Genomic DNA, 25633 nt, shown 5'->3' on the forward strand with positions numbered 1-25633 from the left:
TTACAAATTACAAATTACAAATCAATATGGCACAGGACTGAAGCATGCAATGTTTTAGCTGGCAGGGTCAGTGCAGGCAAGGGTAACAGAGGGTTTATTTGCAAGGTTGTAATGATATGTTTATATGACTCTGGCAATGTCAGTTAGCTTGTCATAGAGACAAAATGTCCAAGGTAAGTTTTTCTTACTAGAGTTCATGAACAATTTTGTGGTATTCTAAGTGACACAGAAGCCAAAGTACAGTGAACCAAAATATCCAAAACCTGTAAGGCACCTGATATTGGCCTAAAAGTAACACATCATTAATCAGGTGTGCAGAGTTGTTTATCAACTATCCGACTTTTTATGCTTATAGGATTTACATTTTCAGGCCAGTATTCAAATGTTTGTTTACTTCTAAGTGTTTGATTCTTATATATTCAAGTGATGTCGGGTGCTGGGTCCATTTAAAAGGAAAAAAGGAAACCCTTCACAATCACAAAATCAGAAGAATTTGTAATACTTAGTTTGATTTTAAAGATCAGTACTAGGGCAATCAAGTTAGAATGCCCTTTTATAGGACTTCAAAATTATCCATCCATGACCCCACGCATTCAGGAAAGCCTTTCAACTTGTTCTTCCATAAGCATCAAAATAGCCACACTTCACAGTAGTTTTCAAAGAAGTTTAGAGCATTTTTGTGTTTGTCTGACTGTCAGCAGGAAGTATTCATCCAGCAGAAGGCAAATACATTAAGAGAAGAAGGCAAAATTAGACAGTCATGGAGAATTGAGAACTCAGCAGCTGTTTCCCCTTGAATTATCTACTTAGGAGTCCCTTCTCTGCATGCTTGATGTGGGAACAAAAGAGGCTGCCGTCCGTCCTCCCAGCCGTGGCTGACAACCTATGACAGACTATCTGCAAGCTGCAGATCCATTACTGACTTACTGGGATGGCTCAGGAGACATCTATGATGCCACTCGCAGGCATGGCCCTACACCTGCTAAAAGGCTGGATAATTCCCACTCGGGCTCCTTGGTGAAATGCCCTCTTGGGGTTTCTGTATGTTTTATTTAGTATTTTCATGTCAAGTTGTTCAAGTGACTGCATAAGGACATGAAGCATGTCTCTATCTCTTGAGGGACACATCTCCTGAGATCACCATTCAGGGCCCTTCAAGCTGTCCTGTCTTTCATATGTAGCTCATTTCTCAGCTGGTGATGAAGGGTAACCTCTTTTGGCACTTTCTTCATCTGATCTGGACAACCCTGGAGTACGCATGAGTTAACTTCCTGCAGCTCTACATCCTGATTGACGCTTTGCTGCATCAACTGGATCCTCCTCTCGAGATATGAAAGACCTGTCACATGTTGACAGACCCTATTATGCCACAGAATAACCTGAGTTTTATTCTGTAAAAGATGCTTTGTCTTGGCCAGCATAATTAATGTGAGCAATGGCCTTTCTGGGTAAAACTCTCATATTTGAAGTTTTTTCAAAGCTGCAAAGGCATCCAAAGTTATTGTGAGTTCTTAGTTTTGAAACTGGAAGAATATCTTTGATGGGAAATGCTATTTCTTTGTTTCTAAGACCCATTTTGCAAGAACATAAAGAAAATTGGACGAAGCTCTAATTATTAAGGATGTTCAAGGATGACTATTCACTTGAGAAAACTAGGGGAACAACACTAAGTGTGAAAACAATAATCATTAGAAACCAGACAAGATTACAGAGTTCACGGAAATCACCAGCTATTCAAAAAAAATAAGTCAAATTAGGACTGTTTTTTCACTTTTAACAATATGAGACACTTGCATGCAGAAAATAAAGGCACATTTTGCATGGTAGAGCTCATTTGGCCCAGTGACAGTGTTTGGTCTCTGCAGCAGAAGTGATGTAGTTTGACTGGGAATATGAGTAGAAGACACCTTCCCTGGCTGTCCACAGGACAGCAGTGCTGGTCATGCAGATAGCCAAGAGCCTGCAAAGAGCCGCTACCTGGCAGAGTTGGGCTATTGTCATATTCACAGCCGAACAGCAGATAGAATAGCAAGTGACATGCCCGAAAACAAGGATTCTGCTTCTCCAGATACATTTACAACTCAAAACACACAAAAAGCAGAGAAGAGCAAAGCAAACTAAGCAAACAGCCTACACCAAGAATGAACCAAGAGAGGTTCACTCAGATTAGTGGCTCTAAGTGCAACTAAAAAGTCACAGAAAACAATCACATATTAACGTTAGTCCCCAAAGCTTTTTTTTTGTTACTACTTTAAAGGATTTCAACCTTACCACTAGGGATTCAGAAGGATAAGTCAAGTACCCAGGCCTAAGTTTGCAGAAGCATTTCTGATTTCAGTTTGCTCAATTTTTAGACATTCCTATATGAAAACCTGATAAGGTCTTGAGCACCATCGGAGTCAATGGAAAAAAAAAAAGACTTGAGTCAAAAAAATTACTGTGGCTATACATATAGAGTCATCATCAAAGATAACTAAGTTATTTGCGCCCAAAGTTACCTCAGCACTAAACTATGCTGAGAAGAATTGGTGGTGATGTTTAAACATCCTGAAACATACAGTCCGAGCAAATAAACCCACTTAAATCTCGTCCTACCCAGTTCAAGAGGAGGTGATAGATTATAAATAAAAACCAAATTATCTCAATCTACCTACTTTTCAAGAGCAAACAGGGAGGGCTGGAGCTCCCCTCCAGCTTGTGCTCTGTACCATTCTCCTTCAGTGGTTCACCCCAGAAACATCTTACATTCTTTCTACCTTTCTTTTGTATGTGTTCTTCATGTTCATGTTCAGATGAAATGTCAGTCTCCTATTTTAAGCCACAGTTTATGCAAGATGAACTTTTCAGTTAACTACACAACATTTGAAAAGGCAGACTTTAGGAGGATTCCAGGTTCTTGTCCTAGATGTGTCCCATTCCCCCAGCCCCCCCTCCCCCCCAACTTATTTAATCAAGCCTGTAAAAAGAAAGTTCACAATGTGATAACTATGTTCATTTTGGTCACACCCCACCCAACCATATGCTGTTGTTTTTTAGCACACACGGAATTTTTTCATGCTAGCAATATGTTGGAGCTTTTTGGGTTTTAAGTGCTGAAATTAAATTACTTCTGGTGCGAAAACTGAAACCACCTCCAGCAACACTCAAGAATTCCTGAAGTTTTTGCAGATTCCACAATATTTTGGATGCGGAACAGAGGAAGTGTACCTCTTCTTTCCTGCTTTCTTGAATCAGTTTACAACACAGAGATACTTCAGCTAACTCACTTAGGACACACCTATACAGCATATTGCAGTGTGGCATGAACATGGCACAGCTTCAGGAATAATTGGTTTTGATGAAGGCAAGCAGATGAAGACAAAGCAGTTACATAGCAACATTTTGCACAAGATCATTTGATTAGAACATATAAGCAGAAAACATGGACAGCTACAAGTTGTTTATTCAAATCTCCTGAATTCATTGTTTGTTTTGTATGAGTTAGGTATTGCATGATGAAAGCACCAAAAGAAAATCCAGTGTTTTCAGCGTATCAACTATCATTTAAATACATCCTTATATAATTCAAATAAGGAGGAAGCAGAACTATAATAGTATTGCAGTTCACTCCTTCAGATGCCAAGTTTTCAGTATCCAAATACATTAATAAGTCATTGCTTGTTACAAAGTGGCTGCCATGTTTATCTTAAAGATATTAATCTTTAAACTTGGAACCTATAAAATGAAATTTAAGTGTTTTTTTAAATATATTTTGCATACTGCAACAGCAGAAAAAAAACCTCTCTGAATTATGGAGCTGCTTCTACCAGCTGGGCCTGGTATGTATTTACTATATATGAAATATACTTGATTGTTCCATTGACAACTTTTAAACAGTCAGTTCTACCATATTCAGATAACTGACTAGCTCCATTTAAACATATCCAAGAATCTTATAATCTTTACTATATGTATCCACATACCACCACAGAGATTAATATAACAAGCACTCTAGGACAGAAGAAGAAACAGAAGAAGAGCTTTCAGCTTCCTCAGCTAAGCCTGACGCAGTCTTTCCTCCAGGTAAAAAGCACATTTCAGTAGAAGTCTTCCACAGAGCTCAGCTTCTAACAGGCAGAGAAAAAGATTTTGTCTCACAAGGCTGCAGTTCATCACCTTCGAGTCCACCCATCTTGAGTTGCACAGAAACATACCTCTTCTTCTGCCACCTCAACGCCTCCCTTTCTTCATCCTCCATCTTTGATTGCCACCACCACCAAAAAGAGCACTTTGATATTGCCACCAAAAGAGACTTGAAATATTTCCTAGCTGAAAGCCAGCTCACCTACTCGTTAAATAATCCTGGTGGACAAAATAAGGCATATTTCATTCCTCCTCTCTCAGAGTCCTCTCCAAATAATGGGCTGCTCTGTGAAATACAGGTTTCTACCTCAGTGAATAAAATATGGATTTCTACCTCTGCCCTGCTGCTCTTCCTTGTCATATTGAATACACAAGGCCCAAGTTCTGTTTCCTTCCTCCCCGTTCAGTGAGTCCACTTCTCCTACTTTGTTTTAGCTACACACACCTAAAATTTTCTCAGCTTTAATACAGCAGTACTCTTGACCCAGCCAACAGCTGGGGTACTGCTATATGGAGCACTTCACAAATTTATGCAGAGATGGTCTTTCCAATGTTAGCCATCACAGAGCCGACCCTTGGGCCTCCCACATGGACAAGGTTTCCATTCTGTTCACAAGCCCAACAGAGCTCTCCTCAATAGCTACCCAGATTGCAAGGAGTCAGAATCAGTCCTGTTATTACATTTCTTCTTGAGTTTTTATCGATTACCATCATTATATTACTGTTTATTAAAAATGTTTGTCTTCTTGTTTGTTTGGGGTTTTTCTGCCTTAACAATATACTGTACTGTAAAATAGAACATTTTTGAAGAATTTTGAAAATATTATTTTGGAAAAATAATATTTTCACAATTCACAAATGAGAATTGCCTTGAAAACATCCAAAGAGAAACAATGGAAAGAAGACAAGAAAAACTGCCTGAATGTAGAACCATGATGTTTGTCTAATGAGGGTTCAGTAACTGACATTGCACAAACCTAAATATTTGACACTGCTGTCATTGTATTATTTAAAGAATCAACAACAAGGAAAACATTTCGTTTCAACAAGAATTCTAAGCTGAATCTCATTTTATTTATGCTTGGATGTCTTTTGTCTTTCTTTCCAGAATGATTCAAGCATCAAAGTACCCCTTGATGGAACACTTTCCAAAAGTTTGTTTTAAACAGGAATTACTTGCACTTCAATTACAGTGGAATTAAGAATTATTTCTAGTCAAATTTCCAGTTGCCATACTGAGTCAAAAAATACAGAATCATTTACGGTGCATAGACAAATCATGAACTGGAAGGTTTTTTTGTTTGTTTGTTTAAAAAAAAAGGGAAAAAAAACGCCTGTATCTTTTAGGAGTTATTCACTGAAAGTGCTTAGGGTAAGATAAAGGGAAGTACTATTTTCACCAGCTTTGAAAAGTGCAATATGTTCCAGGTAAAACTCCATCACCCTCAGCAGAGTGTGATTATTTTTTATTTTTAAGAAGTCAAACGAACACTCCCCGCTTCCACCCTGTCCCGTCCCCCCCCCAACAAACCTTAAATCAAATCTTTCTCCCAGAACCTTAGATATTCCTTGCAAAAACTTTAAACTCACACAGCTGCATATTCTTTAGCACAAAGACTCCCAGCAGCCTCTTTCAATATTCCCCTATCACTGTGAACCAGCAGGCATCAGCACATGGCTCTGGGCAGGTTCGTAACACCTGCTTAGGAGGGTCAGGAAAATTCTGGCATCAACTTCCACTTCTAGGAAAACGCAAGAACGGGTCTGAAGTGTTTTTCAGACCCTGAAACATTATTTTATTGGTTTCTAAATATAAACGTTTATTATGATTTGTATTTTCAAGCAAGCAGCATTCTGCATTGGCATGTTATAGAGCCAAAGGAAGGCCTACTGATGATATGGCACGATATCTTTCCTCCATTTGAATGACCAGAACTACCTTTGGACAATAAGACAGAAGACTATATTTCCTACATTTGCATAAAATGAGAATCACACAGATGGACAACACATGCTTCCCATAAGTCCAGTGTGAAAATTACTCTATCACTTGTCGTTGTACCCAATCTTTCCACATTTCTGGCAATTCACATCTTAAACAAACAAGAATTGTGACAAGCAAAACAGATGGTCTCTCCTCCTCCTTCCTAAAAGTTCCAAAGGCACATTTCCCAAAATTCTTGCTTTATAATGATGCTGTTCTACTTGTCACAGCAGTTTTGAAAGAACTTTCAGTAATACACAAATAGCAGGCCTAAGCCTCTTTTTACACTGAGGTCCTGGAAAACCTGCCTGTGAGTGCAAAGGATCCACGCAGCGAATGAGCTCAAGCCCCCAGATCGTCTAGGTGAGCTTAAAGAGGTGCCAGTCAAGCTGTTTAAAGCAGGCTTGCTGTTCAAAGGCAGGTCCTGTTTCCTTCTCCATTTATAAACCAGATTATTAATTGATGTTAGGTGTCAGCTAAGGAAAACATGACGTGCAACAAAGGGCCCTCGTAATCAGTGGCACATGAGACTCTTTGTTGGGAGTGTTCACAACAGATATAGAGCTAAGAATGCCTTTATGTCCCATTGTGGCCTTACAGCGTATCAGCCTTCTCATTTCTCTTCTAACTCCATCCCATGTAGTCTTCTGCTCAAATGTGCCAACTATGGTCACAGGTATCCATCTCCTACACAGCAGGAACTGTGCAGTGTCTAGAGACCTGGGACAGGCAGATGCACTTTGCACAGAATGTGGACCACCACATGCCAGTAACTTAGGAACGAGCTGATGGCAGGCAAAAATATCAAATCTTTGATGAACCCATGAACAAAGCTCTCAGAAGAGAACAAATAGTGAGCAACAGCAGTACAAAAGAGGCTGCAAAAAGATGTCTGAGAGCATAACCTAGTTAACTTTAAGCAACACAGCCTGAAAAAGCAACCACTTGCTTCACAAGAAACAAGTATTAATAAACAATACAGCCATCATGCCGGCAACCTTGTCAGCCTTTGCAACACCATTTCAGAAACTTGTCACAGCCCATGCAATGGTGTGTATGCATTTTGTAGACATAGAAATGAATAGACCTGCAAGAGAACCTGCACCCATATATTTTAATTGCTCCACATGGGCAAGCAGGAGTAAGAAGTCCTTGGTTAAGGTATTGCTGAAGGAATAGTAAGTGTGCATCTGTGGGGGACTACGGTGGGTCCGTGGATTCCCTGACGGAGGGCATGGGAACAGAAATTAGCCTTGAAGGTATGAAGGCCTACCCGTGAGAAAGATGGGAGTAAAGGAGTATCCAGATCTTCGGCAGCTCCCTCCTGCTGCTCTATCAGCTGTACCGGGCTCTGTGTCCACAGCTCGTCTTTGGCTGTCACAGCATCACCAGTGTCTCTTCTTCATGCGAGATCCTTCTTCATGCAGGATCACGTTGGGGTCACCATATGTTGCGGTTGAGACGGACAAACCACATAGGCCAAGTTCTTCCAGGATGAAAGTAGTAGATGCCATTTATTGTCACAAGTGCATTTTTATACAGTTTTACCAATTCATGTGTCTCTTCATTATTGGTTACAAGTTACAGCAGTAACATCTCATTGGCTAATTTTGCTATCATCAATGTTACTCTTCTACTCCCTTCTCTCTCACGGGTACATACATCCTTAACATCTCCGGATACTCCTTTACTCCCATCTTTCTCACGGGTAGGCCTTCATATCTTCAAGGCTAATTTCTGTTCCCATGCCCTCTGTCAGGGAATCCACGGACCCACCGTAGTCCCCCACATGCATCCCATCAGAAAATGAGACGCAAGCCTGGCTCTTTTTTTGCTGCCTGTGTTCTCCCATGGTTAGCCTACCATAGAAAATGTGGGGCATTATTGCCACTGTCCTAAAAGAAGGCAACTGTTGTCAGCTGCACTGTGAGAGGAGTCTGATACTGTCAGACCATATCAGGTGGCATCTGAAAACACCTACTTAAGGAGCCCCTCAGCCAGCTTAAAGGAGGCAAATCTATTTACTAAACACCATAAGGTGACAGAGAAGTTTGTGGCAGCTCCAGTAGCCTCTAGGTAGCAGGTTAGCAGATGTTTTTTTCCAGACTCAATTTCAGGCTCATGTGCCTGAGGGACTGTCTTAGGTGTCCCACTCTGGCTCTAAGCCTTGTTTACAGGCAATGTATCTAATCCCCTACCTAGGAGACAAAGGGAAGGCCTTATATTTTCTATATACACTGCACACTTCCTAAGCAAGACTTTGACATGTTCTTTTCACAGTAAAAGTTTTACGTATAAAATCAGATGCTTCTGAGTATCAACAGCAAACGGTAGAAATTAATATTCAACAGGACAGAGTGCTAGTGAAAGTTCTCTTATAGGCCACCTAAGTCCTTGAATTTAACTCCATAATTAACTGACTGGATGGCACCAACAGTTGATTTGCTGGTTGAAAAGAAAGAGAGAATACGGAGCCTCTTACTAATGATCAGGATCTGCCACGCTCATTTACGCTGAATATCATTTCACTGCCCGAACTATGTCTTCCATTTTAGTTGACCAAGTCAAGACATCATTAAATTAGGTTGAGCAGTAATTTATGCCAAAAATACTCCCACTGGTACTACTGGATTATTTCTGGAATAAATTACTATTCATGTTTATCCCTCCTATTGTTTCCTTCCCCTAAACAATGCAAAGCATAGCAGGAATAAGGGCCATTTTGCATTAAAATGGATAACAAAGACAATAAGTCTGTTGTGAAGCATTTATAAACTTTTATCCAGAGATAGAAGTCTTCTATTTGACTGTATGTTCAGTACATCTAATCACAAGTATCGCCCTTCTACCCTAGTAATATGTTTTGATCCCAGGATGAAGCAATCACTTCTGAAGCAAAAAGCTCATTCAGTTTGTATACTCACGAGCTCACGGGAGTCTCTGCTTTACACATAAAAACTGCATCTGCACTGCTGAGTTGGGACAAGCTCTGTTTCAGTTGCATTTAAAACTAGATGAGGCATCTCTGTAGCACTTACATCTGGAGAGCGGATATCTTTTAAGAAAGGCAGTTAAACTAAATATGAACAATGATTTTTTTCTGATGAGAAACCTCTTACTAGTTTCAAAGCCAAAACACAGAAATCATTTTGCATGTCACAAATGGACCTGGACTGCAAAGTAAGGGAACAATAAAAGACTTGTTACTAAATAGTATATATAATTTATCAACTGAACGTTTCCTTCAGGGACATGTGTCCCTCTGTTACAATCAGCACAAATAGAAGTATAATTACTCCACACAATCTCTGCCTCTCAACAAACAAATACTTTTCAAGTGGAAGCTTGAAGGCAAAAAGCAAGTAAGTGTCTGGGAACACCTGTACCATTTACCATGTTACCTTCTGGTGACCAAAACTGCTGATGCAAGAACACCCGCGCTAACTTCATAAGCTCTGTGTTCCTCCCGATACACGTGCAGGAATCTGCCTGGCTTGAGGGACCAAGGGCATTGCACAGAGAAGAAACAACATAGGCCAGGTTCTTTAAAACTAATCGCAGCAGTCTGGCAAATTTTTGGCATGCAGCCACCCCCAGAAGCCATTCAAAAATGCCAGGTGGCTCTGTCTTGCCAGCGAAATTATTTGGCAGAGATTTTGAAATGAAGCAATTCAAAGTGAAAATCATCTGCCCTTTCTAAACAGAACTGTCTCTAGCACCATAGCTCTAGACCCTCTTAATTACCGCATACCCCAAAATTTCTGATTAAAAGTACAGGAAGTCAAATAAATCATGTAAGAGAACACACTTAGGGTAAATCAGCCCTTCTTCCAGTAGATGGTTGCCTGGACAGTAAGAGGCCAGTTGCTCCCCTTCTACAGCCAGCTGGCATCAGCTGTAAGGTACTATTAAATATCCTTTGCTAGTGCCGGCTGGGTGTTACAAGGCACACAGCTTACCCTACAGCCCAGTAGCCCTCTCAGTGCCCAAGCTAATGGGATTTGCTGGAGGCTGCCAGCCCATCGACAAGCAAAGTCACCCAATTGCCCTCTGTCTTGGTGGTAGGGCACCACTGAGTGGGCTCCACTGTACACAGGATATGCCAGAAGAGCTTAGTGCGCACACACAGTATTCAAAAAGAAAGGCACCAGAAATGGCAGGAAGGAGATATAAAATCCCCTCTGGGGATCACCCAAGAGGTCCAACCACCCTTGGCACTCCAGCCACCAGGCTTATTTTGTGGACACTACAGTTACCCTTGCTATCTCCTCCTACCTTCACAGCCCACCCTGCAGTGGGTCCTCACAAGCTCCCAGGTCCAAGGTAGTTCATTTCTAATCTTGGCCACCTTTTCCCTAAGAAGAAGCATCCTGCACATCTGTCAAACTCAGGCTCCTGCCTCTACCAGAGAGGCCCTGGGAGGAGAAATTGAAGGACTGTGAAGGGGCTCATCCTTCTGCCCCTTATACTGGGTTACTCCTCCCTCCTTGGGACTCAGTCATTCAGACCATTACCACCTACGTTTTTGCATCACAGTTCAGTGATAGTGCTATGCATGCCTACATGAGGCAGTCACCCAAGTAGGTCTGACACAGCATAAGTGAAACAATTTTCTTCTGGCTTTTTTACATGCAGACATTTCAGAGCTGTAAGACAAGGCAGAGGGGATTGTGAGGCAGATTTCCTGTATTCTTTTCCTACACCACTAGCTGACCTTCCGTGTAACCTCAGAAAAAGCCACTTCAGCGCCTTTACTCAGCTACCTTCCTGTAAAACAGGGTTAACCATACCTAGAGGATTCACTGCAGGCGGAACATCATTAGACCTAATTCATGCTATTACAAGGAGCTTTTTGCAGTCCATAGTACCTAAGTGTCAGACATTTACATGGCTTTCCCCATGCTACAAGGCAAAAAGTATAATTGGCTCAACATCGTAATAATGGTTTTCATAATTACTGTAAGACTGAAAAAAAATTTTCATAGGTATTTAAAGGCCAGCAGGGAGCTCTCTAGGCTTGTTCTCCTGCATAACAGTTTGTAATTTTTTTTTTCATAGTGATTCCTCCACCAAACTCACTCATCTGTGGTTTAGATGTAGCAATTTTCATCCTTTTTGGCTTGCGCTTTTCAAGGAGAGGTGTTAACTTCTGTCAGGCCTCCAGGCGATAAAGCTGCCTTTTTAAGCTCTCCTTTGAGATCTCTTAGAAATAGTCCACAGAGACCAACAGCCTTCTGATTAAACTGATTAGAGCTTATTGTGTTCACTGCTTCAACTATTTGCATTCCTGTCTCTGAAGAGCTGTGTTTGCTTGCACAGACCCTGACAACCCTGCAGAGAGCAGCAGAGCTTCTAACCAGATGTGGTGTTTAAGAGATTTGGGTCTGGGGAAGATTTTCCCCACCATCAGTGTAAGTGTGCCATTCTCTGGACAGTGCCCTGAAGCACCTTTTCCAGACCACCAAGATCCTGAGATAAAGATCAGTGGTACCAGTTGGGTCCAACAGGTTGTGAACCCGAACCAAAGCCAGCTGCGTCTGTGTAAAACTGAGTCCTGTTTAGCTCAGCCAGGAGCTTTCTACTATCAGCTCTATAGCTCACTGCTGAAAACAGACCTCATCTTGTCACAGCAAGCATCGCTGTTCATTTTCAGATATTAAAAGTCTATGTAACCCATTTCCACCCTTGCATCACTGCTTTCTTTTTCTCTGTACCCGTTGCAACCAACAGAGTCATGAACCCAGCACCACACTTGTCAGAAGCTGTGCCAGCCGGCAAAGCTTTCTCCACTTAGGCCCTGTTACTGTCTAATTAAATTTTCTTCTTTTCAGTTAATTATTTTGTCCATTTTAAGCTTTATATGTTGCCTCTCTCTGTCCTGAAAAGAAAGAAATTAGATAGTGTTGTGCAGCAGAGCATCAGTCTCTTTGAGGGGACTGCACAGGGTATTTTGGACTCTACCTTGAAACAAGCAGCAAGTGTTTCACAAAGAGTGTCAAGGCAAAATGCAAAGTGTCTTATAGAGCAGCAGTACACAAAACCACAGGGATGGAATAAGCACATTGAATCTCCAGATGGGGGGCAAACTGTATGGCAAACTCCTCTCCCTAGGGAGACAGACCTGTAGTCCAGCAGCATGTCTCTCTGTCCCTTCCTACTAGCTTGAAGCCCTACAAGCCATAAACTCACTAGACTGATTTTAAGTTTTACTGTTTATTACAGTATTCCCAGGCCAGGTCGGACTATTTCTTCTTGAGTGAAAACTCTATGTTTTGTTATTAGATCTTCATAATGGCATCTTACTCATACTTCTTGGAAGCAATGTACCTCGATGGGCAATTTTCTAAGTGATCAGATTACAATGGACTAAAATGTGATGAAAGTGGTGCACAAACCAAGTTACAATTGAAAGCTGGCATTTCTAAAAGTGACTTATCTAGCGATTAATAGATGGGGAAAAGAAGAAAGGAAGAGAGATCTCTACTGAAGAGAGCATTGTCAGAAACATTTGTTCTCACTGGACAGTAAATTGACCAACAGCTTGTTCTTAGGAAAGCAGAAGCTGCCTTTTCACAATTGGGCTATCAGACTAAAAATTGTGTTAAAAGAAAATTAAAATTAGAAAATCCAAGTACTCAGTACTTTACAATACGAAAAAACATCCCTGTCTATCCAGATTTCATCCATTTTGTCCATAAAGCCTGTCCACATTTCATACATTTTGTCTATAAGCATTAGCATTGTGAGATTAAATACTCCATTTTGTGTCACAGAAGACATACTGTGACATGGCCACAGCATCATATCCCAGGCTCATTCAGTGTCCAGAACAGCTGATGTGCAAACTCTTATTCAACCTTCCTGCATACCCTCTCTCAGGCATTATTTGCAGTGCCACAGCCCAGTGTTTTATCAAGTATGAAGTCATTAATTATCTCCTGGAAGCTTCTGTGATTATTTCCTGTCACAACAACTGACCCACAGCCATTATGAATTTGTCTTTCTGGTATGTCCCAGAGATGAGAGTAAGGACACCTTGCAGAAGGGAAGCTGAGACACAGGGGTATCTGAGTCCCATTTAGTTGATTGTCCTTCAGGCAGTTTCCAAAGAGTTTAACATTTTGTAACATCATGTGGCACAGAACCCTAGAACAATTTTCATATGTATAACTCCTGCAGCATAACATCTTAGCTCTGTAGCACCTAGATGTCCAAATGACCTTCCTGAGATGATCTTGCAGATAAGCAATTAAGTAGCCGTTACTAAAGACGTCACATCCATTAGTGACTGACTTATGGTTGCACAGGCAGTGCTAATTTAAGTACTTCCCTACAGCAAGCTTCATTGCACATAACAGTATTTTTCCTTCTGCTTGAGCTGAAGCAAAAGTGAGGGTTCACATCCACTATTGACGCAGCTAACAATTGTGTCCCACACCCCTGCACCCCTCATGTCTGTCCTGTGTCACCTGAGCTTCTCCCTCTGCTCCTAGCCACTGTCATTGTCATGTCTCCGTTGCAGGCTAGCTCAGATTTTCAGTCCCTTCCAGCTCTTCTAAACATTTTTTTCCCAGCCTTTGCCTTTCTACCACTTCTGTAATCCAGTGTGATAGATCCCTCTGTTTATGCAAACACATTGAGGGGAAGCATCAAGAGAGCAAGACCAGGTGTGTAAGTTCATCAGCTATGACCAGCTGGAAGCCAGAGACATATCATGAAAAGCGTTAGAGAATCTCAAGTAAACAGTGTTGTTCACAGTTTCATCTTTAATGGGTGCAGCAGTGGCTGGCACAACTGTGTCTTTTCATTTTAACACAAAGATGGCAATTATCTCATTGCTGCCTAGCATTTGCCTCAGTTAAATCTCATGACAATGGGTTTCCCAAGGCAGCAACAATAGTGCCGTAAGGTCTGGTCTGCACTTCAGTGTGTCATCTGTCCAGTTGCAACAGTTAAACTGCAGAGAGAAAGGAAAGAGCATATGCTATAGAAGTTACTGCTTATTTAAATTGTGTCTCCACCAAGAAAGCTCACAGAACTCCCTACAGGCCTTTCTAGTGCAGATGCATACACTCAGAACATTGAAGACCATCACCAAGCAGTGCAGGGTTTCCTCATCTCACAGTCCTGGAATAATAAACCCAAGAATAATCCTGAGAGGTAGCTTATGGTCATGTCTATTCTCTGCTTTTGAGGAAGAACAAAGAGAGTGTAATGGCTACACCAAGAACAGGATTTGAATAGCCTGCATAACTTATTATCAATAAAACATAACTCTCTCCTGTATGATGCCACCAGTAAATCACATCACAAGGAACTCGTCTTTTTGTAGTATGTGTTGTAAAGCTCAAATTTCTCATCCTTCAGTCTCAGTTATGGAGTTTAATCTATTAAATAATCAGAATATTTTCCAGGTTGCAGAAGGGTCAGGAAGATCTGTCATAACTTTTATTATTATTATTATTATTATTATTATTATTATTATTATTATTATTATTATTATTATTATTATTATTATTATTATTATTTCTAACACTGTTGCAGATGAAGAGATGAAATGAAAAGGCTAAACAAACTATGTCAAAAGATTATTCAGTGTCTGACACTCAGTGGTCAAAATCTAGTACTGCAGTTACAATCCTTCTACAGAAATCAGTACTGCCTCAAAAGTAACCCCATTCAACAAACAAACAGAAATACTAGAGGTCACGTTGTCTACTATTTTAGTAGCATATGTTTTTAAGATAGGAGATCAACACAGAATTAAAACGAGGATTTCATTTACAGGTGATTGAACCTGAATAGAGGGCACCAAATCCAAATTTAATTATTTCAGAATTGATGAAATATTTTTTCTGATAATAAACTACCAAGAACAGGGTTTCTTTTCCACATTTTTGTGTCTTAAAAAACACCAGTCACCCTATTGACATATTTTAATAAAACTTTGTGATGGTTTAAGCCTACTACTTTGGGAAATTTTAGACAAAAAAAGATCTAAAATGTGAATTTAATCCCTCAAAAGAATTATCTGTGCACAACCAGTGAAGTAATCTTAATTCAAAATAAGACATTAAAGAAAAATAAATAGATATGACTAAGAATTACTAATAAACTTCATCTTATTTAAGTTGCTGCAGCTACAGTACTGCACTAGCTATAAACACTGGTGTTACCGAACCACTCTGGTCTAGTGAGTAACCTTGGCTGATGTGGTGAACATCAGAAATGCAGGTTTTATCCTGCAGATTCAGAGACTCTTATGAACTACACCAAGAAAACAGCAGCACAAAACAAGACACAGTACACACCTTCTTGTGTCACGTTTCACCTAGGGATATAAATTATCCAAGAAAAAAAAATTAAAAGATATTGTAACTGAATGCGGGAGATTTATGTAAATTCCTATAAAATCCCTTTGCATAGCAGGGAACAGGGTTTGGCCAGGGGTGAATAATGTTGTCCCAGAGAGACATTCCAATAAGCCCAAAGGAGATGTCAAACAGTAGCTCAAAGTCAGAGATAAGTTGGGTCCTTCACTCCTTGGTTTATGGGCTAGAATATTCTGGATTACCTTCAGAGCACTGATGGTTTTGTTTTGGATCCCAGCCAAGCATGTCAGAAATAATTCTGTCTGTTTTTCAAAAGGCATGTTCCTTTGCATAGCAGAAACTTTTCTATCTCAAAAATCAAGCTGTTGATGCATGGCATTTTCGGCAAAACCAAACATACTGTTTTGAAACCAAAATATTTTGCAGATATGTCTTGTTCAAAAAGAAAAAAAAAAAGAAAGAGTGTGCAGCCTGGCTGTTAAAGAGCATAGGGTATTAGGATGTTCCTTTCTTCAAACAACAAGAAGAAGCCTCACATTCACAGGACTTGGGTCCTCCTGGGGGACAGTAATCAACCCATTATGTGTTGGGAGGGCAACATAGCCACACACAAACAATCAAGGAGGTTTCTGGAAGGCATTGATGTTAACTTCCTAAAAGAGGTGATCAAAGACCCAACAAAGGTACATGCTCTGCTGCACCTCATATTTACAAAGAAAAAGCTTGTTGGGGATGCGAGAGTTTGGAGCAACATTGGCTGCAGTGATCATGGATACAGTGAAGTTGAGAATCCTGAGAGGAGGGAGGAAAGCAAGCAGCAGGATCTCCAGCCCTGGGCCTCAGGAGAGCAGGCTTAGACCTCTTCAGGGAACTGCTTGGAAGCATCCCATGGGATTAAGCTTCTGAGAGAAGAAGGGTGCAGCAGAGCTTGTTGATTTTCAGGAACCGCCATCTATAATACCAGGAATGATCCACTCCCGCATTCATCCCACTGAATGCTGCCCCTATCTTCAAGAAGAGCAAGAAGGAAGATCCATGGTATTACAGGCCAGTCAGCTTAACCTCAGCCCTAGGAAGGTGATGGCACCACTAATCCTGGAAGTCATTTCCAAACACAAGAAGAACAAGAAAGTGATTTGGAGTAGGCAGCATGGATTTACAAAGGAGAAATCATGCTTAACCAACCTGATAGACTTCTACAATGGGATGACTGTCTTGATGGATGAGGAGACAGCAGTGGATGATGTTTATCTTGACTTTAGTGAGGCTTTTGACACAACGTGACCCATAACATCTGTATTGACAAACTGATGAAGTACAAACTAGGTAAGTGGACAGCGGAGCAGACTGAAAACTGGCTGAACTGCCAGGCTCAAAGGGTTGTGACCTGCAACACAAAGTCCAGCTGGAGGCCAGCCACCAGCGGTGTACACAAGGGGTCAATAGCTGGTCCAGTCCTGTGACTTCTTCATTAATGACCTGGATAATGAGACACAGGGAAACTTCAGCAGGTTTGCAGATGATACAAAACTGGGAGGAGTGGCTCTGCATTAGGCATAGCGCTGCCAGCAGGTTGAGGGAGGTGATCCTTTCCCTCTTCTGAGCCCTGGTGAGACACCTCTCAAGTGCTGGAACTAGGTTTTGGTTTCCCTGTGCACAAGTCTGGAGATGGGCCGTAAAGATGATTCAAGGACAAGAGTATCTGATATAGGGGAACAGAGCTGCGACTGTTAAGCCTGGAGAAAAGAAGGCTCAGGGAGATCTTATTAATGTGTATAAATACCTAATTGTATTTGTTGTGGTAAGTGCTGCATGTACTCAAGCTCTGACTGGTAAAACTGTTGCATTGTTCTACAATGGGCTGTATGTAGGGAACCAATGTAAGAAAAGCATTTACAAGGAAAGCTTTAAAGATATTTTAAGGGATATTTAAATGTCTTCGGAGGCCTATTTGTCATAATTTTTCGTATATGAACTCAGGTTCTTACCTTTAGAAATCTCTCCAAGAATAGTATTTTTTTAAAAAAGGGCTCAAAGTCTATTCCTTGAAAAAAACAAGTGTTGTAGAAAGCATAACTTAAAATGTCATTAGGTAGGATTGGTTAAAATTTTTCTGTGCAACTTATTTGATAAATCAGAAGTTGTCCCATCCCAACAGATGGGATGAGGGATGAGTTATCTCTGAACGCAACACGTGCCCTGACTCAACAGAAGGGGGAAAAGGGCTGATTGCGAAAGAACAAGTCTTGACAAGTCCCAGGCCATGTTGAAGGGTCTCAGTTTTAACCCTTTGTGTGCCAAGCTGGGCATATCAGGAGATGGAGCTATGTGCCCTCCAGCACATCCTCTATCTCCAGTGTCGGTCAGCCGGCCTGGGCTGTGGCTCGTTAGCTTGTTGTTGATAACTGAATTGCAGTTCTCCCTATACTGAATGTGTCATCTCCTGTGGCTGGATGAACTAGTTTCGCCACAATGTTTTCAGCCATGATCCTTATCAATACAGAACAGAAGCATTCATGAAAAATGTCTGCTTGCCTCAGAACAAGTCAGGAGCCAATGCCCAGGTGTTTTTGAACAGGAAAAATGCAACAAAACACAATGCAAATGAAAAAATTTTGTTTATCAGCAAAGACAGGACAGAAAAGTTTTTTAAAACTTTTTGTTTTCCCAACTTTTGTCTCAGATATCTCTGCGGGAGAAAAGCTGATATTAGGCATCCTGTGGTGACACTAAGAATATCTTTTTGACTATAACATAGCATCATGTAGCCTGTTGGGTTTCAGGCCTAGGGACTAACACAGGCCTGTAACTCTTAGTTGTAAGGAGTATAATTTTGAAGAAAAATTTCGTATATTGAGGAAAGAAATAAAATCTGAAACTATTTGAACAGACATATTTACATACTCTTATCAAGGCAATTGGATTATTGGCTAGAAAAAGTGAAGTGGTGAAAGAGAAAAATGCTTTGCAGCATGTCCTGTTCCCCCATACTTACATGTTAAAATCAGACATACATACATACATACATACATACATACCTTAACACAGGCATATATACATTTTATGTTCCACGTATCTGAGAGTACAAAACCAACCCTTTTCTGTATTAGGAGTGAAAATGTGCTCTGCAAATCAGGCTACAGCTTTTCCAGCAACTGTTTGAAAATAATATGACTGAAGACCTTTAGTTATCAGCTTCTATCTCAAGAAAATCAAGGCTGCTAAAGTCTGCCATGGTATCACAGGAATATGTTTGGAGGATGCTGTTTCACCAGCAGCTTTTCAGCTTGAACTGACATTTCTCACTATTCATACCCATCAATGTCAAAAACTATATCAGGTTTTACAGCAAAGTTTCTACATTCGCCTTAAAGGGTGTCAGTCAGCCTGTGCTTTCCGCAGTTAAACGGGCTGGTCGGGTAGCAGGAATCCCAGCTGCGCCAAAATGCAGCCTGCACAAACCCTCCTGTTAGACACCTCACTGTCCTGACAGCAACTCCACTCCACGGAGGGCATGCTTTTCCACCACACAGCTGATGCTTTCCCTCCCCGTAGCTGCAGTAGCTTTTCACTGGAAGTAGGAGTTAGTGTTACCATGATAGAGTGGTTTTGCCTGTGTTTGTTGAAAGGTGTTTAATAGTAAGCATAGAGCTGAGTGAACATGTCATCTGCTGGAGTCTGTACACATTACATATTGAGTAGAAGAGAGGGAAGCTGAGCATTCAAACTGTTTTCAAAGTGTGTCCCCTGATGAATATGTGGGGGGGAGGTTGACTGGCTGCATCATCTCATCTCAACACCTTATTTTGAATACAGTCCTTTGGAAGGTAGATTCTAAAGACAGGAGACGTAACAGTAAAATTAAGATCTCAAACAGTTTTCAGATTGTGTCTTACAAATAGAAGAACATCCTTATTTCATACTGTAAAAGGGATAATAATTTTAAACATGCCAAAGAATTTCAGATTATTTCAGTTTTGTGGTCTGATTTTTTTTAAGTATCGACCTATTTCATCTCTACTGGGACAATGACAGATGCTTCACCTTTTTATTAGTGTCTCTTCTAAGCATATCATTGTACACCATAATCTGATAATGAAAACAGTATATAGGTCGCAAAAGAGCAAGGTGTTTTGAACTTGCATCTTGAAGTAAGAATAATTAAGATGATGATCATTACAAGATTTCAAAGTGAAACTTTAGTACTCATGGCACTAAACCTCAAAACCCTGAAAAACTACCTACAAAGTTCAAGTGGATTTCCAGGTTCCAAAACAATAATTGACTCCAACCTGAATTCTTTATAACAAAACTCAGTTCTATAATTCATAAGACTTGCATTTGTCTGTTTTTGTATCTGAGGATGCTTAAATGAGATCCCAAACCAGAGATGTGCTTCCAACACTGCTCCAGACAGAAAGTTTCATCTCCATACATGAAATTTCCAGTAAGTTGAGTCCTATAGCCTTCTACTTACCAGAAACACCTAAGACAGATAATCACCAGACCTTTCCCTAATACACAGAAGAATAAAGTATATAAGACCTCTACCATGGTTAATCAGAGGAAGAGAAATAAATAGCTTTCTTCTTATAATTAGAAGTAGACTAACTCCAAAGCAATTAGCAAAAGGGAGAAATTAATGTGATAAATAAGCAAGATTAGTTCATTTAGAAGCTATACATCTAGTCATCATGTAACAGGAGATGAATTTTCAACATTTTTTTCATGGTAAAATATTATCTATGGGGAATAAATATAAAAGAGGAAGATCCTATGATCAGCATGGAAAACTTGGGGGCAAAGGTGCCTTTTCTGCTCCTTCACCTCTTTCAGAAAGAAAAAGAAGAGGAATGGGCTCAAGATGACTGAATATGTCCAACTATACTCAATAGTATAGTTGCTGAGGAGTAGTTCTAATCAAACTCCCACTGAAACATAGCTTCTTCCACTAGTCATATCCAAATTGGAGGGCATTCACAGTATGTTACAGTCATTAAAAATCACAGCACAGTCTTCAAGAACTAATTTATTGTTCAAGTTCCCCTGTTTCTCTGGTGTTTGCACTAGTAGTGTTGAACACCACCATTCAAAGAACCCAACAGAAAGCCACAGAGTGCACAAGCTCAAGGGCTTCAGAGGATGCCCTGCATTCATAAGAAAGTGTATACAATATGGCTTGAAAAGTAAACTCATTGTTTTTTCTTCCATCTTATTTTTGTGTTTCCAGCATGAGGGGAGCAAGATTTTCACCTAGGAAACACTAGGGTGTTAAAGTGATCTCTCCCATCTTTATTTGTACTATTTGTAGCATACTTATCTCTTTCCACTCCTTCCTAATGCTGCAGATTTACAGTGCCAACAAAAGTAATGAATGACCTGAATTCACCTTTAAATCCCAGGAAACTTGAACAGCCTGTATCCACTGAAATAACACTGTTATTGCAACAGCTTTGGATAATAAACTCCTAACTGGACTGACAGAGGTCTAGTCTTTGTTGAATACCTCCTCTAATCATCTCAATACAGAACAAGCTGTTTACTTTAATGTTTATTTTCTTGAAACACAAGAAGACTTCATTGTTGGAATTACTGCATAAATGTGGAGTTGAGAAATAGTCACTGGTGAACATTATTCATGGATGTAGAGGTCTTAAGTGATTCAGACTCTGATTCACTCACATCCTCAATAATTACTGCCACAAAAGGGAACATATTTTAAAGAACAGGATGTGAAATTAGTGTTCTGAAGAATGTGTAAAGCAAAACCTCTACAGATTTTTTTTTTCAAGTTCACTGTGAATAGTTACTGACTTCTAATAGCTCAATCAGGAGTCTTTCATTTTTAAACAACCATGGTACATGGATTTTTCTTCAAGATAAAACCAAAAGAGAATGGTTAGGTAACTAAAAACTTTTAGGATGACTTCAGGTCAGTTTGGACACATTAATGCTGTACTTTTCCTTTCATGGCAATATATACAGTTTAAGCCACAGGATTCTTTGTAGAAAGATGAGCACCTCTGTCAACATCCCTAAGAGTCTTCACTCAGCACTGAGCCAAAGCCTTTGGGAGATTTAGTGTAAAATTCTTTGGAATATCTATGTGAAAATTAGGAATAGGTTTTTCCATCTGTTCTCAATTTTAATTGGCCCAATAAGATAAATTTAAAATATCTTTAAGAACTACATGACATGCAACCCAAAGAGTGTCAAACCTGAGATTTAGGTTGGGTGACTGACAAACATTTCTGTCCTCAGGCACAGTAAAGAAGTTCTACAAAGGTTAACTTCAGTGCTATTTGGAAGTGTTAGATATTTGAATAAGCATTGTGTTGCAGGCTTGTCTCAGAATCCCTGACTTCATTAATTGACCGTACCATGTGGCATTGTGGTGTTTTTCTGCCTTTGGTTCTAAGTCATGTCATCAAGAGTGTTTGAAATACCAGGTGACATAAATCAACCACACAGCAAAAGGTAATTGAAGATAATTGTTTGTATGAACTATTTGGTGAATATTCCTGAATAACAAATACAGTTGTACAGATGAAAATCTGATCACAAACCATTCATGGGTGGAAAAAAGGAGCCAACACTTTGAAAAACGCTATCAGGTAATATTTATTCAGTTTTAATGCTGGTATTCATTTGAACCTTTGAATGCCTATAGAATCTGAAGAAGTTTGCTCAATGTGCTTGAGGGATGTGCAAGTCTAGTGGAGTAATGTTATAATTAAGGTTTGCCTCATAGCTATAAGATATTAATCTGAATAACAAAGAAACTATCTAGCATTTTTTTATATTTCCCTAGATCACCAAAAAACCAGTAACAAGCCATTCCATTTACTTCTTGTAAACCATTTTGAGCATCAGATTGGACTAGACGACCTCCAGGTGTCCTTTCCAACCCGCATGATACTTTGATTCTATTTCAAGAGAAACCATAAGGTAATAGCCTAAATATTGTACCTGGATCAACATTTGCATAGAAACCTTATGTGTTCTTCGCTAGGTTTAACAATGTTCTACCTGATTTGCACAGATTGTATAATCATAGAAAACAGGGCTAAAAGAAGGTGCATATGGTCTGTCTCCCTTGTCTGGGTCCATCTAGTCCATGATAATCATTTCATTATGAAGCTGGCATCTATAATAATTCAATAATGTAAGTTCTATTAGTGCCATAGGACTCCAAATGGATGATTAAAGAGAAAGTTTATTCCATGTAGAAAATAGATCCATTTAATTTCATACATTTGGCAGTATGCATCTTGATTATGAAAAGCCTGGGATGATACAAGATTCATTCACTTGCTAAAGATTATTCCCTAGAAACTGCTCAATCAACATTCAAGGGCAATAACAGTACAACTACTTTCATTGAATGGATAGAGATTTCTGATGACTGAAAAGGTGCTTTTGGATGGTTTGGGTTCTTTTGCTTTGAGAACATAGTCAAAACAGAGGACAGAAAATATATGTCAAGAGAGCAAGAACATATAAGTGAAACGGAGAAGAGAACAGTTGCAATGGTTCAGGGGAGAAAAGACTGTACTAAATCTTTGGCAAGGCATCCACTCATTGCAGTATGTCTAATTGTCAGACAAACATGCATAAATTGTCTTGTACCAATATATGATTTCTATAACTTAAGATATTTCAGTAAAATTTTTGAAGCTTTGGTTTCAGTCCCAGGGTTTGAGGTTTTTTTTGTGTTTGGTGTTTTGTTTTTTTGGTTTTGGGGGTTCTTTTGATTTGGTTTTGGGTTTTTTTAGATTTTCTAGGACTGGCACATCACTGGGACAATGGATCTTTCCTGAGTGCATCTGCATGTTTTAACATTGTGTTCAGATGCAGGCAGATGTCATCTGTTATCCTGCTATTTATCAAGGCAGACAGGACACAAGAAGGTGTGATAAATTCAAAAATTACAGAGTGAACAGGATTGTTCAGCTTCCATTCTTCACCAAAAACATAAGCTACCCCTTTCTCCTGTTTTAGTTCCATCTTACTGATCCAAAGACTCTTTGTTTTGTATGAAGCACACAAATGTGTTGAGTTTGAAAGCTATTCTAAACAGCTATTCTGCTTCTAAATTTCTTAGTCTCATCACATTTTGAAAATAAAATATATACAGTCTGCAACCACTCTTTCAGGGATTAGAGAAAGGATAAACACTCGGATAACTTGGGAGACTTCTCTGAAAATCATATCAACTTGTTCATGGATATTTTTAAATTCAATTCAGATTCATTGTTTTGAAAAAACCCAACTTTTTTGTTTGCACATAACTATTGCCTTTATGTACGTTTTTATTTAAAACAAAACTGCAATGGAACAGTAGCCATAAGGTTTAACAGATTCCCAACAAAAAGTTATACTTTCTGTATTTTCGTCTCAAATTCCCAATCTGAGTACATCCAGAAAAGATGCATATTTGCCAAGTTTCCTGAACCAGAATTGCAGACCTGAACATTACCTAAAGTTAGATCATCATGCTATATTCACTACCCAGATCTTGTCATCTTCTTCTCTCTCTTCCTATTCTGAGGCAGTCAAACACCAATTCCAAATCTAAACTCTTAGTGGAGGAAGTATGGAATTTACATCCAACACAGCAATTCAGTTCTGCTTTGTGTAACATCAGAAATTTGCACCTAGAAAATGTCTACTTACGTAGAAAAATGTGAAGATTTTGGCTGTGAAGGATCTTCAGCCTAAAATGACGTTCCTTAAGTGAGTTAAATGTCTATCCCCTTACATATCATGGAATAACTCTGGAATTGTATTATTTGCTCAGTTAATGTAGTTTATTCAATTTGTTTGAAATCAGTCTTACTAAGGCAAAATGTGCCACAAAGTGATGCAGAAGGAGGCCAGAGGTTAAGAAGAAAAAGAAATTGAACTGAACAACACACTAATCCAAGTTCTCCTGTGAAAAGTATATTTCAGCTACACCTATCTATAGTCATAAGACCACTTCTGTTGTTACTGAACGTTCACACATTTCATTTTTACAGTAAAACAGCAGCAGATAAAAGTTTCCTCTGGTTTTCACGTCTCTCTCGTACCTCACAAGTCTGAGGATTGCTCTTCCCACTGCTGGCCAGGGCTGCTCTCTGCACAAGGTGGTTGTTCTGCCTCTCTAAGTGGGTACAAAACTTGGGCTGTCAAGTTATATTCCACTAGTTTCTTCAGCTGACAGTCTTTCAGCTATGATTCAGCCTCTAGCAGATGAACTCAGATTTGTCTGGAACCTACCTCCTGATTTACACTATCTGCTGTGGGTTTTTTAAAAATAAATCGACAGAATTTGAGGCAAAGTTTTCAGAAGGGAGGTGTATGGCGGGACAGCTGATGCTACCGTCATTATTCTCCATGTGACAGTTTCTGCCTCACTCAGCCTTAGATCATATTCTTCCACAAAACTGCACCTAACAATTGCTTTTGGTGTCTGCTGCAGAGCTGTCAGCCCCGCATCAGCTGTCAGGAGGCTGAATTTCACTCCGACTGTGCCTTATCCCCACAGCCATGACTGACAGGCATCCTGCGGTGTCTGCATCTGACTGCCCCGGCTCACTGCCAGCCCACTTCTCCCCCCCCCGGATCAGGCTCACACCCTGGGGCGGTTAAGCTGTGCTCCCTCACAGGGCTGCCAGGTAATGGGAAAACCGAGGCTGCAGTGAGGGTCAGCAGCATGGAGAAAGACCAAGCAGCACAAGGCGCTGACAGAGGTTCTTCTTTCATCCCTGAACCCCTTGGTACCAGCTCCTCTGTTCCTCCCCATGGAACTTCTTCACAGGACTAAACCCTCTTGCTACCTCAGCTGTGCTAATTAGCAGGATTTCTGACTGAGAATGCGTGCCTCAAAAGCAACCCTGGCCACAGGGCACACAGCGCAGAGGGATGTGGGTGCTCTCTCAGTTCAGCAGGGATCAATGAACTGAAATGGTATTACTGCAAGGAGGAAATCCCAGCCATCTGAAGCACAGGGAGGCCAAAACTTCAGAACAAACAAAATCATTCAATTCGTTACGTGTTTATTTTCAAGTTAGGCCCTTCCTGCTCTGAATTCCTGTACCTTTTCACAGCTCTCAGTATTGTCTCACTCTCACCTGCCTTTGCTCCTCTGCCTTTTGCTCTGTTACCTCAGGAAAACAAGGTGCTGCACAATAATGCCTGGGTACTTCAGATC

Source organism: Columba livia, chromosome 2 (assembly GCF_036013475.1).
Source record: "Columba livia isolate bColLiv1 breed racing homer chromosome 2, bColLiv1.pat.W.v2, whole genome shotgun sequence".
Lineage (NCBI taxonomy): Eukaryota > Metazoa > Chordata > Aves > Columbiformes > Columbidae > Columba > Columba livia.